Source organism: Mus caroli, chromosome 12 (assembly GCF_900094665.2).
Source record: "Mus caroli chromosome 12, CAROLI_EIJ_v1.1, whole genome shotgun sequence".
In the NCBI taxonomy this organism is placed as follows: Eukaryota; Metazoa; Chordata; class Mammalia; order Rodentia; family Muridae; genus Mus; species Mus caroli.
The window spans coordinates 38,215,743-38,234,221 of record NC_034581.1 but is presented as its reverse complement, the minus strand read 5'-3'; the positions used below and the strand labels follow the sequence as shown (position 1 = coordinate 38,234,221).

At 39.3% G+C, this 18,479-nt stretch overlaps 1 pseudogene; it reads right to left on the bottom strand.

Moving 5' to 3' along the window:
- Nucleotides 1–286: 286 nt before the first annotated feature.
- Nucleotides 287–1,406, bottom strand: LOC110307344 (annotated as a pseudogene).
- Nucleotides 1,407–18,479: the final 17,073 nt, after the last annotated feature.

Genomic DNA, 18,479 nt, shown 5'->3' with positions numbered 1-18,479 from the left:
CCATTATAGCAATCTTGCACAGTGAAATCACTTCTATATAATTGACTATAAGTTAAGGGTATCAGTGGCATAACAGAGGGTATGTAGCATGGTTAGACATAAGTGAGCAAAGAGCACCGATGCATTAAGGACAGGGAGAGATGAAGGCAGGCATCATAAGATCAGGCTGACAGGGAGAAAGTGCCTTCATCTTAGAACATGGTTTCCCCATTTGCCCATCCTCACAGAGCTGTAGGATTGGTGGAGATGCTGAAGTGTGAACGCTCCCCACATAGTAAATGTGTCTTTATAGAGATGAGGACCTGCTGCAGAACAGAATGCTGTTGGTTTGCTTGTGCCTGATGAAGAAAAGGAAGGAGTGGACAGCAAAGGACCATGATGAGCCACTAGAGCAACAGGGAACGTGAATGCCAGAAAGGATTCTGCGGCAGCTTCTGTGCCTTCCTCAATGACCTCCAATACCCTCTTGTGAACAAACTTTGACAGAAACAGGTTTCTCTCTGGAGACATTGCTGATAAGTCAGCCTTAGCTTCTTTGAAGACATCCATCATTCCCAAGTGCTGAAACACAGATTTCATCTCATAATCCTCTTGCAGTTTAAATTTTGGAAGGAAAACCTTAACCTTAGTGGCCCATATATTTTCTTGTTTGGACCAGGCTATTAGTTGTTCAAAAGTGAGACTGTTTTCCACCTTACTGAGGTCCACATACTCACCTGGGAACAGTACCACCAAGCTCAGCTCCATGCCCTCGTAGAGCAATGTGTCTGGCACCTCCTCCACACAGGCAAGTTTAAACATGCCTTCCTGATACATCCTTTGCACCTGCCTTTTCTCATTCTTGTTTATTTTAAATGGCATCCCCCTAGTGGATTCTTTGCAAAATTGGTGAGCCCATATCCCTTTGAAATATAAGGCATTGATGAGAACCAGTCTGGTCTGTGGATCAACTGAGTCATGTGACAACCACTCTGGAATTTTGTCTGCAGTCTGTTTGGAAACCCATGTGTTTATGTGTTGCCTGGACTCCTCTGCAGCTTCACTAAATGAGAGCTGCTCCATCTCTGAGTCATGGAAGTGAAGAGAGGACTCCTTAAAGGTTGGAAGGACTTCACAAGTTTTGTCTGCAAGGAGCCTGTTGGCCACTATAAGGGAGTACTTTCGGTCTGGATGGTTCAGTTTCCTGAGAAGCAATGGGAAGCCCTGATGGGTGTCTTTCCGTTTGTTCAAACCAAGTGCCTGAGATATCTAGACTGCAGTCTGTCCTTTGCACCCAAGAAGACCATAGCTAGAGCAGAAGATATGCTCACAGGAGAATTACATACATTTTTGGAAGGGTTGCTTTGGCATAACATCTTCAATAGGTAGATGGCAAAGGTCCCATTTGCTTCAGACAGAGTACTCATGATGCAGAATCTGAGTAACTGTTGCTCAATGTAGCTTTTGCAGCCTGCATATCCCCTGTAGCTTAACACAGCTTACTAAAGATTTCTAACTAAACTATGAAGGTACATTTTTATAATACAAAGCTATAGAGGCCACTCAATAATTTCCAAATCAAGAATACTTTGCCCAGGCAGTCTTAAATATTGTGTTGTTATGCAACATTCAAATATTCATTTTAATATCATGAATCATGTTTTGTCTTTTGTGATTGCTATTCTTGGTTGTCATCTTGACTACATATGGAATTGACTAAATCCAAAATTGGAGGTCATAGCTGTGAGTTGTTTTGTTTTGTTAAATTTGAAATAGACAGATCCATTTCTAATCTGGACCTTCCAGGTGGAAAGCATATGCCTTTTATCTGGACCTCACCTTCTGCTGGAAACCTGTATAAGGATATGGAAAAAGAAATCTTTCTCTCTTTGCCTGCTTGCCCTATCTTTGCTAGCAAGTTCATTCATTCTTTAGCATTAGAGCCTGTTTCTTTGGGATTCTAGTATATACTGAAGACCTGCTGAGACATCCAGCCTTATTAACTGAGCAACTAATTCTTGGACTGTTTACAACTTGCCATTGTTGGATTAGCTGGACCACAATGTAAATGTAAATCATTCTAATAAATAAATCATATGTGTGTGTGTGTGTGTGTGTATGTGTGTGACAGAGACAGACAGACAAAGAGAGAGAGAATGAGAGAGAGATTCATACTATAATTTCTGTTACTCTTGAGAAGCCTAACTAAAACAGTACTATAGTTTTCAAAACCTAATCAATTTAAGAATATTGCCCAACATACTACAAGCCTGGGTAGTAATAGCCTGCAGTAACTAATTTTAGCACTACTTAAGCTGTCATGAAGATGGTAACCTTTTTTGATGTTCAACATGCTCTTACCAGATGACTACCTTTTAACAAGCTAGAATTTTAACTGGCGGGATTGTTGATATTCTCTGTGCTGACTATTGGTTTCAAAAATCACAGATTTAGAAAATGGCTGAACAATAATTGAGCTATATAAAGATCTAAATTCAGGATTTATGGACACTCTGTGCATCTTCCCTGCCAGAGGAGAGCTTGCCTCCAGGGAATGCTCTGACCCAGGGACTCAGGTGAAACCACCATTTTCACTCTGGTGTCTCTCTGAGGTGGGTCTGCTCAGGAGAGCACAGGGTGCAGAAGCAACAGAGCTTCCTTGGACATGGTCCCTACAGGCTTTCATACTCAGCCAGGAGGTGGAACTGATCCTCAGTCCTCTGTGCACCTTCCCTGCCAGAGGAGAGATTGCCTCCAGGGAATGCTCTGACCCCAGGACTCAGGTCAGATCACCATTTTCTCTCCAATGTCTCTCCAAGGCAGGACTGCTCAGGAGAGCACAGGCAACAAAGATTCTCAGACAGGGTCCTATGGGCCTACATCTGCAGCCAGGAGGTGGGGCTGTTCCACAGCCCTCTGTGCACTGGTCTTGCCAGGAGAGAGCTGGTCTCCCAGGAGTGCTGACACAGACTAACAGGCATACAGGAGAAACAAACTCCAGCCAAAGACAACTAGAACATCTGACACCTGAGATTACCAGGTGGCAAAAGGCAAACATAAGAAACTTACCAACAAAAACCAAGAACACTTGGCATCATCAGAACGCAGTACTCCCACAACAGTGAGTCCTGAAAACCCCAACACATTGGAAAAGCATGATGCTGGTAGAGGATTTTAAGAGGACATTAATAACTCCCTTAAAGAAATACAGGAGAACACAACCAAATATGTGAAGGAATTGAACAACTATCCAAGATCTAAAAATGGAGGTAGAAACAATAAAGAAAATGCAAAGGGAGACAACTCTAGAGATAGAAATCCTAGGTAAGAAATCAGGAACCAAAGATGCAAGCATCAGAAACAGAATACAAGAGGTGGAGAGAGAATATCAGATGCAGAAAATTCCATAGAAAACATGGACACAACAATCAAAGAAAATGCAAAATGCAAAAAGATCTTAACTCAAAACATTCAAGAACTCCAGGACACAATAAAAAGATCAAACCTAAGGATAATAGATATAGATGAGAATGAAGATGTTCAACTTAAAGGACCAGCAAATATCTTCAACAAAATTATAGAAGAAAACTTCCCTAACCTAAAGAAAGAGATGCCCATGAACATACAAGAAGCCTACAGAACTCCAAATAGACTGAACCAGAAAAGAAATTCCTCCTGACACATAATAATCAGAACAACAAATGCACTAAATAAAGAGAGAATATTAAAAGCAGTAAGTGAAAAAGGTCATATAACATATAAAGGCAAGCCTATCAGAATTACACCAGACTTCTCACCAGAGACTATGAAAGTGAGAGAAGTGAGAAGATCGTGGACAGATGTTATACAGACCCTAAGAGAACACAAATGCCAGCCCAGGATACTATACCCAGCAAAACTCTCAATTACCATAGATGGAGAAACCAAAGTATTCCATGAAAAAACTAAATTCACACAATATCTTTCCACAAATCTAGCTGTTCAAAGAATAATAAAGAGAAATCTCCAACACAAGGAGGGAAACTATGCCCTAGAAAAGCAAGAAAGTAATCCTTCAACAAACCTAAAAGAAGATAGCCACAAGAACAGAATTCCAACTCTAACAACAAAAATAATAGGAAGCAACAATGATTTTTCCTTAATATCTCTTAATATCAGTGGACTCAATTCCCCAATAAAAAGACATAGATTAACAGACTGGCTACATAAACAGGACCCAACATTTTGCTGCTTACAGGAAACCCACCGCAGGGACAAAGACAAACACTACCTCAGAGTAAAAGGCTCTAAAACAATTTTCCAAGCAAATGGTCCCAAAAAACAAGCTGGAGTAACCATTCTAATATCAAATAAAATTGACTTCCAACCCAAAGTTATCAAAAAAGACAAGGAGGGGCACTTCATACTCATCAAAGGTAAAATCTACCAAGATGAATTCTCAATTCTGAACATCTCTGATCCAAGTGAAAGGGCATCCACATTCACTACAAAAACTTTAGTAAAGGTCAAAACACTTATTTCACTGCACAAATAATAATTGGAGACTTCAACATCCCACACCCATCAATGGACAGATCTTGGAAACAGAAACTAAACAGAAACACAGTGAAACTAACAGAAGTTATGAAACAAATGGATTTAAGAGGTATCTATAGAACAATTTATCCTAAAACAAAAGGACATACCTTCTTCTCAGTACCTCATGGTACTGTCGCCAAAATTAACCATATAATTGGTCATAAAACAGGCCTCAACAGATACAAACATATTGAAATAACCCCATACATCCTACTGAACAACACTCTACTCAATTATAACTTGGTCAAGGAAGAAATAAGAAAAGGAATAAAATACCCATGGAAGGAGTTACAGAGATAAAGTTTGGAACAGAGACTGAAGGAATGACCATCCAGAGACTGCCCCACCTGGGGGTCCATTCCATAAACAACCACAAAACCCAGACACTATTGTATATGCCAACAAGATTTTGTTGACAGGAGTCTGATATAGCTGTCTCCTGAGAGGCTCTGCCAGTGCCTGGCAAATACAGAAGTGGATGCTCACAGTAATCCATTGGACAGAGCACAGGATCCCAATGAAAGAGCTAGAGAAAGTACCCAGAGAACTGAAAAGGTCTGTAGCCCTATAGGAGGAACAACAATATGAACTAACCATTATCCCCAGAGCTGCCTGGGACTAAACCACCAATCAAAGAAAACACATAGTGGGACTCATGTCTCTAGCTGCATATGTAGCAAGGATGGCCTAGTCAGTCATCAATGGGAGGAGAGGCCCTTGGTCTTGCAAAGATTCTATGCCCCAGTATAGGGGAATGCCAGGGCCAGGAAGCAAGAGTGGGTGGATTGGGGAGCAATGGGAACAGGGAGGGGATAGGGGATTTTCAGAGAGGAAACTGGGAAAGGGGATAGCATTTGAAATGTAAATAAAGAAAATATCTAATAAAAGAATTATGGGCAAGGCACTTTGATATTGGGTCGGGGTAGCATTGACTTGTAGACTTGAATGGAGATGTAATACCTTGATTGAATGCAACATTCCTTATTCTTTCGAAGGTGTGCTGATGTTGTGGAATGACTGGTTTTATACTTGTTTTCTCTGACACAAAGAAGGAGCACCAGCATTTTCCTCTACAACTTCTCTCAAATACTTTTGCCATGTCTCTAGCTTTTCTTTCTCATATCCCATAAAGAAATTTAGATTGTCATTTGGACAAAAATGTTGTCACCCATCCATTTTCATGTCTGACTTCCTATAAATTGCCACCATGTGTATTAGTTAAGGTTAGTACTGCTTTGGTAAAACACGATGACCAAAAGCAACTTGGGGAGGAAATGATTTATTTCACTCACAGTTCCATATATCCATGCAGTTCATCTTGAAAGCAGTGTGGTCAGGAACTTGGAGGCAGGAGTTGATGCAGAGTCTATGGAAGGGTGCTGCTTAATTACCTACTTATCATCATTTCCTCAGCATGCTTGCTTATAGAATCCAACACCTACAGTGGGACAAGCCCTCCCACATCATTCACTAATTAAGAAAATCCCCTACAGGCTTGCCTACAGCTGATCTTATGGAAAGAAGGATGCTAATTACCACAAGAAAGTGGGAATGGGGAATTGACAGTCAAGGAATTTATCATTGCTGGTAGGGAATAAATATTAAAAAGACTTACAGAACAGGTAACAGAGAGAAAGTAGGGAAGTGGCTGTCAAGTAGTAAGAAATGGGGGTGGTAGGAGAGGGATGAGGACAGATTAGTAATGACATCAGAGCATCTGTTTCATGTGATGATAAAATTGTCTTGAGTTACACTATTAGATATTTACTAGAAGATAGTTACTGAGAACTATTTGGTCAGACATGTTTAGTGTGTGCTTTGTATATGTGTATTATGCTTCCCTGAAGGCATGCATAAAAGTAAATAACATACAGTCCTTGCATTTAGAAATTCAAACACGCCAGGCGTGGTGGCGCACGCCTTTAATCCCAGCACTCGGGAGGCAGAGGCAGGCNGATTTCTGAGTTCGAGGCCAGCCTGGGCTACCGAGTGAGTTCCAGGACAGCCACGACTACACAAAGAAACCCTGTCTCGAAAAACCAAAAAAAAAAAAAAAAAAGAAATTCAAACACATTAAAAGTTCAGACTCTTTAAAATATCATCTTTTTAAAAATGAAAATTCTCTTTTAAAAGTTCAAAGTCACTGAGAAGCAGATAGGCTAACTGTAGATCTTAACCTCTCCTTCCTTGCTTCTAAATCCTATCCCTTAGTCTCATTTCCATCTCTATAGGAGACTCACCTGCTGTGGATTTTCCCTACTCACTGACCACATTTTACAGGCCACTCATATCTTCCCACAGACCCATCCTGTTATCCCAGCCTCCAATTCAAGCAGACATCCCCCCGAGTACCTGGCAGCCAAACCTGCCACAGAAGCAAGTAGGCCAGCAAAACAAGTGGGTAATTTTTAGATCTTCACTTTTGCTCTTCTCCTCTATTATCCAGTCCTCAGCTCTGTAGGACTCTACCTGTTTTGGTCTTTCCTCACTCTGACCCCGTTTTCAGGGAACTAAGCAAGTCCTTGTAGAATACCCTGCTTTCCTCCTTCCTGTGACCACTAAACATATCATCCTCCTAGTCCATCTCAATGCTTAAATATCAGCTCTTAATATCTAGAAACACAATCTCTACTCAGAAGCACCAGAAACTACATCTTTCAGAATTCCAGAAGAATTTCCTATCAGGCAACATGGCCATTACACTCTCCTATGAACCAGTGAGGCAACAAAAGCCAAGAAAGAAAACACCCATCCAAAAATTATCAGATATCAGCACCAAGAATTTCGATCTTCCTAAACCCAGATGTCTAGAAATCAATAAAATAGAAACAATTTAAAAATACAAAATCAAAATGCAAAGTTAAAAGGTGGAGAGAGAATATCTAAATTAACAAAATCAGAAACAAGAAAGAGGTCATCACAATGGCATGGAGGACATCCAGAGAAGCACAAAGGCATACTTTAAAAGCCTGTACTCCACCAAAGGGAAAAATCTAAAAGAAATGGATAATTTTCTCCATAGGTGCCACTTACCAAAATTAAATCAAGATCAGATAAACAATTTGAATAGACCTATGACCCCTAGTGAAATAGAAGCAGTTATTAAAGTCTCAAAATCAAAAAAGCCCAGGGCAAGATGGTTTTAGGCCAGAATTCTATCAGACTTTCAATTTATTACACAAAATATCTAAATTTGATATTTTGATATCAGAAGGAACCTTGCTCAAATTATTTATAAGGCCACAGTTACCCTGATACCCAAACCACCAAAAGACACAACTACATAAAAGACAATTACCGACTGATATCTCATATAAGCATAGATGCAAAACTTTCCAATAAAATACTTGCATTATAAATCTAAGAACACAACAAAAAGATAATCCACCATGATCAAGAAGGCTTTATCTCAGGGATAGTTAAAACTTAATCTACCATTGAAACTAACTGAAAGACAAAGATCAGATAATCATCTAATTAGATACAGAAAGGTATTGAAAAAATCCAATACCACTTCGTGATAAAATTCCTGGGGAGAGTAGGGATACAATGGGTCTACCTTAACACAATAAAGGCAACCTATAGAAAGCCCATAGCCAATACCACCTTAAATGAATCCCACTAATATTAGAAAGAAGAGAAGGTTTTTCACTCTCTCCCTAACTATTCAATGTAGTACTTGGAAGTCTTAGCTAGAACAATACCACAACTGGTATAAATTTTTGTTTTAATTGAAGAAGATATCAGAAGATGGAAAGATCTTGCATACTCGTGGATCCATGGAATTCAAATAGTAAAAACAGCAATGCTACCAAAAGCAATCTACAGATTCAATGCAATCCACTGGCCTAGTCAGCCATCATTGGGAAGAGAGGCCCCTGGGTCTTGCAAACTTTATATACCCCAGTAGAGGGGAATGCCAGGGCCAAGAAGTGGGAGTGAGTGGGTAGGGGAGTGGCAGGGGGNANGGTATGGGGGACTTTGGGGATAGCATTTGAAATGTAAAATGAGAAAATACCTAATTTAAAAAAAATTCTTCACAGATCTTGTAAGGACAATTTTCAGCTTCATATGGAAACACAAAGGATTGATATATGCATAACAATCCTTAACTATAAAAGAACTGCTTGAGGTAGCACCACCCCTGACTTCAAGTTGTACTGCAGAGCTAAAGTAATGAAAATAGTAAGGCACTGCCAACAGAACAAGTATGCCAATCAACAGAATCCAACTGAAAACCCAGACATAAAACCGCACATATGAATTCCTGATATTTTTTTAAAGACATCCAGAAATACACACTGGGAAAAAAAGGGCATCTTCAATAAACTTAGCTTGTCAAACTGAATAACTGCATGTAGAAGAAGACAAAGAGGCCTGTACTTATTACCCTGCACAAATCTCTACTCCAAATCTATGAAAGATCTTAAAATAAAACCAGATACACTGAATCTGAAAGAGAAAAAAGTGGGGAATACCTTGAACTCGTTGGCACAAAAACAAAAGCTTTCTGAACAGAACACCATTAGCATGGGCACTAATTTCAACAATTAATAAATGGGACCTCATGAAATAGAAAAGCTTTCTCACAGCCAAAGACACCATCCTTCTGACAAAGCAGCATCCTACAAAATGTGAAAAGACTTTACTTCATATCTGGGAGAGGGCTAACATCCAAAATATATGACAATGTCAAAAGAAAATAAACAGTCCAACTTAAAAACGGCATACAGATGTAAAATGAGATTTCTCAAACAAGGAAACCCAAATGGCTGAGAAACACTTTTATTATTTTCAACATCCTTAGCCATCAGGGAAATGCAAATCAAAACTACTTTGAGATGTCATCTTACTCCTGTCAGAGTGACTAAGATCATTCTGGTAAGGATATGGAGTAGAGGGAATTCATCCATTGATGATGGAGTGCAAATTCATGCATCCACTATGAAAATCAGTGTGGCAGTTCCTCAGGAAGATGGGAATCAGTCTACCTCAAGATCCAGCTATGCCACTCTTGGACCCAAAGGACATTTTATCCTACAATATAGACACTAGTTCAACCATAGTCATTGCTGCTCTATTAATAATACTCATAAATTGGAAACAACCTAAATGTCTGTCAACAGATGAATGAATAAAAATAGATGTACATTTACACAATGGAATATTACTAAGTCATTAAAAATGTAATCATGAAATTCACAGATAAATGGATGGAACTAGAAAAACAAAATCATCCTATATGAGGAAATTCATGAAGACAAATATGATGTATATTTATTTATATGTAGTTTTTAGCTGTTAAGTGAAGGATAACCAAGCTACAATCAGAAGAATCATAGAGACTAGGTATAGAGTAATACACTAGGGTTAGGGACAGATAGAACCCCCTAAGAAAGGGAAATAGAATATGTCACCACTCTAGAGGCTGTGGGACCTTAGAGAATAGAGCCAATAAATGAAGCAGACCAGTCTCATGCAACAACCAACTTTATTTAGAGCCTCAGACAATTTATACACTGAGGGTTAAAATGTCATGTAAGTAAGTAAAGTTCTCATGAGTACAAGCTGCAATCAATCACATGGAAAACCCACATGTGGGAAAACATGTTTTTCCATTAGGGCATAGAAGGGATAGTTTAAACCATTAATTTAGTAACAATAGCAAGCAATTATCTGAAGTAATCTGGAGTAAACTCCTATCCACTGTACCTCAGAAAAGCATTAAAACACATTCCAAGAACAGTTCTGTGTTTTAAAGAAACTGAGGTCACAAGACTCTTCTCTCTCTCTCTCTCTCTCTCTCTCTCTCTCTCTCTCTCTCTCTCTCTCTCTCTCTCTCTCTCTCTCTTTCATATTCTCACAAGCACTCAGAATTCTCACTCAACTCCATTCCTGGACCGTGTTCCAGACAAAAATAGTTATAAATGGATAGGAAGGTACTGGAACTAAAGGATCATATTGGAAAGGAGAGCAATGGGAAGGGAGGAAATACAGGGGAGACAGCTAAAACTAAGACCCATTTGAAAAGTATTTTGGAAATGGAATACAATAGAAGCTTCCGTAAACATAAACATCTACAAAATGAATCTAAATAAAATCACCAAATAATGTAGGAGAGATAGTTCCAACTGGATAGATTTTATAACCAAATGAAGCTTTCCTGTAGTGAGAATAGGTGGAATCTAATTGAGTTGCTGGCCAGAGTTCTCCCTTGGGAATCCCTAAACAGCCCAAGCTGTTGCCAAGGCCACCACTGTATCTCCACAAATGGATGACAAGGTCCCATTACTCAAAACAACACCTACACAACTAATTGAAAATGGAGAAGTCCAACTTGTGCTTACATAAAGCCTTCCTCACTGAGCTGATGTCCTTGGTACCAGAAGATACTCTGCATGGTACCAAAGGAGAAATGTAAACACCAACCCAGCTGCACACTCAGACTCTTTAATCCACAATGGTGTCTTGCCTGGAAGATATGCTAGTGCAACTGTAGCACAAAGCTTGAGGGAATAAGCAACCAATGTGTGCTTTGACCTAAGGCCCACTGCATGAGATAGAACCTATTCCCCATGCTGCCTGGTTGGCCAAAGAACTGAGATTAAATACCCCAGGGACCTAGGGTAAAACCAAATACAACTGTTCTACTAAAGGAAACTAGCAATAAAATGACTCCTAATGACATTGTGCTATACTCAGATTGGTGTCTTTTTCAGTCATCATCAGAAAAGATTCCTCATACAACAAATAAGAACAAATGCAGAGACCCACAGTAAAACCATATGCAGAGAGTGAGAGACCTTGGAGCATTTGGTCCTGAATGAGATGTTCCTATCAAATTCCTGTCCTTAGATTTTAGCTCAGAGAATGCTTTGGAAGGGTCAATACAATATAGAAGCCAGAAAGGATGAAGGACATGAAGAACACTGGGCATTTTGAACACAACAGGACCTACACACATATGAACTCACAGAGAATGAGGTAGCATGCACAGAGCCTGAACAGGTCTGCACAAGATGGGGTTTTTAATTTTCTCCAAAGGAGTCTCACTGAGGGAAAAAAAAGAAAAGACTAAAGATTACTCTTAAGGGTAGGCTATGTACCCAGCAGTTGATGGCCAATGGAAAACAAAGCCAATGGCAGCTTTGAAGATTCATTGCCTCAGAATGTCATTTCAGAGCTGTTTCTTTCTCTTTTTCTTTTAAAGATTTGGTCATTTTTTAAATTTTAACTTTTTTAGCTTACAGGTACTTTGTGTATATATTAGGGCTTCTGGTTTTGTGTTTGTATGAGATTCTTGAGCATGCTAATGAAAGGGTGTCTGCGTCTGTATTTGTCCCTTGTGCTTTTGGGGGCTCTTTTCCTTCTGGGTTTTTTTGTTTGTTTGTTTGTTTGTTTCTTATTCTGATGTGTTTGTTTTTATTTTGCTTTGTTTTGTTTTGTTTTGCTATTATAACTTAGAAGCATATTAGATTTCCAATGAGTCAGAAAGGGGGTGGATCCGGATGGAAAGGGAGGTGGAAATAGGAGGGGAAGTGGTAATCAGGATATATGATATAAAAGAATGTATTTATAATAAAAGAAAAATATTCAAAGCCTCTCAACTGTGGGCACCCATAAAAAGCAAAATCAAATGAAATACTTTCTTCAAGTTCCTTACTGGCTTGCTCTCCATGGCCTGCTTAGCCTGCTTTTTTATGAACCCAAGACCACCAGCCCAAGGATTGCACCACCCACAAATGGCCAGGCCCTCCCACATCGATGACTAATTAAGAAAATGGCCTACAGGCTTTTCTCCACTCTGCTTGTATGGGGACATTTTCTCAGTTGAGGCTCTTTCCTCTCTGATAACTGTAGATTGTATCAAGTTGACACAAAAGTAGCCAGCACACAAAGTAACATAAAAAACTTCAAATTCTCTCATTTGCTTTCTTCTAGTACTGTAAGAACTCCGAGAAAACTGGTTCACAGTTTTGATGGGTACAGGATATATTTCAATGAACAACAACAACATGGTGAACAGTGAGACCTGGTCAGACTAGAGGCCCGAGGAGGGAGAGAATGCAGTTAAGGTGAGGATGGAACATAGCAGGAGAGGAGAGAGAAGCACAGGAGCCCAACTTGCTGGAAAGGGGACGTTGTGAGCTACAGCTTGCTGCTTCCTGGGCAGACTCAAGGTTAGACTAGTGGTGCACATGCCCATTGTCTCCTCCTCCTCCCCCAACCACCAAGGCAGGGCACAGGAAGTTGTGTCACTGGCTTTTCTTGTTCCAAGCATGGAGGGTATGCAAGGCTCAGTTTGACTCCTTTCAAAATGAAGCTGGTCTATATGATCTGGGGGAAGAGGGTGCCGGGATCAGCCTGTGTATGCTGTCTGGTTGGTGGCCCAGTCTCTTGAGAGTTCCTAGAAGACTGCTGGTCTTCTATGGGGTCACCTTCCCTTTCAACTCCTCAATCCTTTCCCTATTTCCTCCATAGTGGTACCCAACTCCACTCCAATGGTTAGGAATAAGAATCTGCATGTCTCTGTCAGCTGCTGGTTGGGCCTCTCAAAGGACAGCCATGCTAGGCTCCTGTCTTAAACACATCATAGCCTCAGTAATAGTGTCAGGCTTTGGTGCACAACCCCACCCTCTGTGAGATGGATCCCAAGTTGGCTCAGTTACTGGAAAATCTCTTCTCCATTTTTGTCCCTATAGTTCTTTTAGATGAACAATTCTTAGAGATTTTGACCATGGGTTGGTAACCATGTCCTTCCACTTAGGGCCCTGTTTATCTACTAGAGGTGAAATTGACTTCCCTATCTCCACTGTTGGTGCATTTTAGGTTATCCCCATTGAGTGCTTTTTGCTGAAAGTCTCTCACCTCCCAGGTTTCTAGGGGCTTCCCCTGCCTCCCACCCCTAGAAGCTGCATATTTCCATTCATTGTCCTCATTCTCTGGGTTTCTCTCCTGCTCCCCTACCCCCAACCCCAATACCTGGTGAAAAGGTCAACTCAGGAACTTTGGGAAGGCCATGAAACACTTGCCCCTCTGGAAGAGAGAGCCTAGTTAACATTTCTCAGACCACAGGGCAGGAACCAACCTGTGGGTGAGGACACTTCCACAGGATGGACCGTTGCTCACCTTCAGACAAGAGAAGTCCTTGTCACCTCATTCCCTAAAAACCAATCAGTTCAGCCAATAATATTGTGCCTAGTTGCTGATGCTCTATTCTGCCCCTGGAAACAGTATAAAAACTCGCTTCGGGTCTGGAACTACCCCAGTGCATTGGAACAATAAATTCCTCTTGCTTTTTGCATCAATACTGGCTCCATATGGTTCACTCAGGGGGTCTCCAGTAAGCTAAGGCTCACCAGAGTTTTACACCACCACATATATGGCAAAGGATTGCCTGTTCTAGCCTCAGTAGGAGAAGATGAGTATAATCCTCTGGAGACTTAAGGCCCAGGGAAGGGAGATAGGGAAAGGGAGGCACCCTCCCAGAGGCAAGGCTGAGGGGGAATGGGGTGAAGAAATGTGTCTGTGTGTGTGGTGTGTGTGTGTGGGGGGGGGGTTAACCGGAGAGAGGGAAAATGTATGGAATGTAAATAAATAATTAACAAAATAAATAAAACGAAAAAAGGAAGGGTTGAAAGAAGGAAAGAGTGGAAATGATGTAGCTACATTTTAATTTCCAAAACAAACAAACAAACAAAAATATTATTTAAGTTCATTATATAGTCCTTAGGTGTAATTTTAATCCTACCACATGTAACACTCAGCTAACAGAAGGAAAGCTATATGGTCACAAGAATTGCTAGTATGAATGACTTAGGAATATTAAAATTTACAAAAAATAATTTACTATTTATAATACTGCATGCTCTAATAACATATACTTCACTTTAAAAACTAATAAAACACATATAATAAAAATTAAGCATTTGCCTAGGTTTTACATTCATATATATGTATATATATATGCATATATATATATACATATATATATACACACAAAACATATATATGTGTGTGTTTATGTGTGTGTATAGTAACATATAGCACAAGTGTAGAAAATATGATATATTAATTTACTCAGGATATATATACACAATATACATCATGTGTTATTTCCATAGATTTTTATTATATATACCATATCATTTAAACGTTTTAAGCAATTTATGTACAACATATGTATAAAAATAGAATTATCATATGCACTATTGTAGGGAAATTTTAAAGACAAAGTCACGTACTTTATAGCATAAACAGGCAATTTGCCTCTTCTAATTCTGATTCCAAAAAGTCACATTTTTAGTCACATTTTACCTACTTTGCCTTCTTTCTCAATAGTTTTTTTAACAGCAAAAGATAATTTATTACCTGTGATGACCATTTAATTTCTGTAAATTTAATATTTCTAAGTCACTCATACTAGCAATTCTTTTTTACTTTAACTTTAGCCATAAAAAATATCAAACATCCAAAGTTAATTCTTGTGGAAGGAAATAATATGTATACAGCTAATCTGACAAAATATTCATTGTATCTAAATAATGCTAACAGCATACAGGCTGAACTAGTAACAGGTTTAGAAGTATAGTTTTTCTCCTATCCTAACAGAATTCCAATACTTTTTGCCAACAGAAATAAATCTAATATTAAGACTTAAAGAAATTATTTGAGAGCCTACAAACTCACTATACTTAAAAAAGGCATATTAAAAATCAAATATTTCCAACAAAGGTAAAACTAAAGTAGAGATCTGGACAATTCTATATAGAATAAACATAAGTTGTGTGTTATCATAAAGAAACAATTTAGCCTCAAACTGGACAAATCTAACTTCAATAATGTGTAAAATTTTCTCAGATCTCTATGTTACTACAATCTTTATATGTCCTGTCCTAGTTGGTATTTTAATACAAAGACAATAGATCACACTTTACTAGCCAGTGCTTCTCTTAATGCAGAACATAGAGTGTCACTAAAAGAAATCTTGCAGGTACTGTCTTGATGTTGTATCAATATTTGGTTTTCTAAATAAAGATTGGTTCAAGTGGAAGAAGAAGAAGAAGAAGAAGAAGAAGAAGAAGAAGAAGAAGAAGAAGAAGAAGAAGAAGAAGAAGAAGAAGAAGAAGAAGAAGAAGAAGAAGANGAAGAAGAAGAAGAAGAAGAAGAAGAAGAAGAAGAAGAAGAAGAAGAAGAAGAAGAAGAAGAAGAAGAAGAAGAAGAACCATATGATGCATCTGAAGTTGGGAGGAACCACAGGGAAAAGTGATGAGTCCTGACAGTCTCTGACAGTCTCCTAAGCTGGGGTCTGGGGTAGCCAATTTGTAAAGTGAGGTTATCAGGCAGAGTGGTAACACAAGACAGCACAGACTATTCTAGCTGGGCTCAGGAAGATGATACCTAGGAACGTCCAGCTGCAACCTCCCTCCTATGCTTCAGACTCATTCATTCAGCTTCTTGCTTCTCTTAACAAATGTATCCAGGTACTTGCAATGTGGCAAAAGTATTAAATGGTGGCAAAAATATACATGAGCTGAGAATCTAGCAGGAGCACACAGATATATCAAATAGTCAAGGGGGAGTAGGGGTGATGCTTAGAAGGAAAACACAGAAGTGCAAAATGGGATAGTGAGGAAACCCTGAACAAAAATCCCTGAGGCAATGTAGTCAGAAATGAAAGGGAATCTTTACCCAAGTGACTCCAACATTCCAGAACTGAACAATGAACAGGGACCCCAAGACAAAGGACATTCTTCTTTCAATGTCCCCAACAAAACTCAGATTGAAACTAATAGCCAGTGTAATGTCATAAGAACCAAATGGAATCTTCAAGGCATTGTTAGGTCTCGAGGGCTAGATAGTAGTTAGAGCACTGAATTTCTCTAGCGTGGTTTTGCTGAAAGGCCTGTTTTGCTCTGCCTCATGGACACATCTTATCCACCACATGCTACAGTGGTCTTCATAGAATCTGCACCTGCATGGAAAGACTCACAAGACATAGTCCCTAACCCTTGGACTTCTCGGTCTTCATAGCCAGGAGTTGAGTAGGTTTTCTCAGTCTCCATAGCCAGGAGTTGAGTAGGTTTTTATTATATATAAACTACAAAGTCTATGATACTCAGTTACAGTAGGAAAAAAAAAGTAATTCTTTTGTGTGTCTATGTCCCTGAAAGTTAGAGTTAGTCCACTGCAGTCCATCTCTATCCAACCCTCTCATGTTGAGGTTTCATTGCTTCTTGTCTCCAGACCACACTCTTAGCCTTTCATTCTGTGTCTCCTGACAGCCCTGATGGTTCTTAACACAAATCAGGTCAAGTTTCTCCCCTTTGTAATTCCTTGCTTTCAGCGGAGTACAGACTCCTCACAGTACATCTCCATGGGGATCCTCTCTGTATATACTCTCCTAAGGCTTGCCAGTTCCTTATGAACCTCATGCTGTGTCATAGTGTTACCCTTTTGTTTTCTGTTTTCTGATAATTCCTACCTGAGTACAGGACAGGTGTGTTGTTTTCTAGGGTCATAGATATGTGTGCCTCTGCTCCCACCCTGGGCAAAGCCAACCACACCTTCACTGAAAGCTGACCACATTATCTGCTTCATTATCTGCTGTGTGAACTTCATGATTCTATTCCACTTCTTACAGCTACATACTAAGCTAATTGTGCGTCATGTGTATGTGGTGACCCCATTAAGCAGAGTAGACTAACTAGCTCCTCTTGCCTCATACAGTCTAGATCAGAGTGCTAAAACAAGGCAATAAAAGTCACACATGGAATTTAATTCTCTTCCATAACCATAATAAAGTGAATGGAAAGCAATTTAGTAAGATATTTTGTTTAATCTAAGATATCCAAAATAATATCACTTGAAAATATGATCAGTATTAAAATTACTGTAATAGTTTATGCTCTTTTACCCCTATGGCATGTATCAATTCAAACTAAACACATCACAAGTTTCCTTGTGGCTTGTTTTTAGCACACTAGGTGATATTCAAACCTACACTAAGGTTTCAAGGGATCAAGGTCAGAGAGTCGAAGGTGAGAAAACAAAACAAAATGTGATTTGTAAAGTAGAACTATAGTGCAGATCTAAATTAGAAAGTCACACTTTAGCTGATCCAAGGGGAAATGGTTAACTGTGTAGCTGCAGAATGAACACACAGAGCTTCCGGCAAGGCAATCAATATGTACCAAAGTCCAAAGAAGGAAGAGCCCAGTGTTCTTCAGAGCTGATCAGGCTGAGACCCAGTGAGGGATGGACCAATCACAATCCCTGAGATACGTGTTTGGTATCAATAAGGTAAACTACAAAATCAACCTGCAGTTTCCATTCTACCTCAGGCAGGACGAACTCAAGGAAGGCAGCAACTGTAGGTGACATCACCAATGACAGCAGAAAGAACAGGTTCGAGAAGGTTGGAGCTGCTAATAAGGAGGGATGTACATACTTAATCTCAACTCCTCATCCCTTCTTACTCTTCTCTCTTCTCCCCTCCTTTGCTTTTTCCTTTCTCATCTCATTTGGCAAGAACAACTTAAAGGAAAATATACCAAAATGTTTGTACATATAAACCTGAACAGTTCTATTGTATAATAAACTTTTAACTCTAACAGTGTTCTTTAAAAAAAAAAAAAAAAAAAAAACATGTTAAAAAGAAATACTTTAATCTGAAACATTTATTTAAATTTTATATTAGCATACAATGTAAAAGATTTCTTTATGGTTTGGGGATTGTTTTGTTTTGGCTGTTGTTTTACTGCTGAGAATCAAGTCTAGGGCCTTATTCATTCTAGGTAAACACTCTACCACTGAATCATAGCCCTTCCCTCTGTGGTATTTTTAGACACACACACACACACGCTTCTCTCCACCATCTCCTCATTCTCTCCTGGCTTATACCTTATCTCTCAGCATTTGCT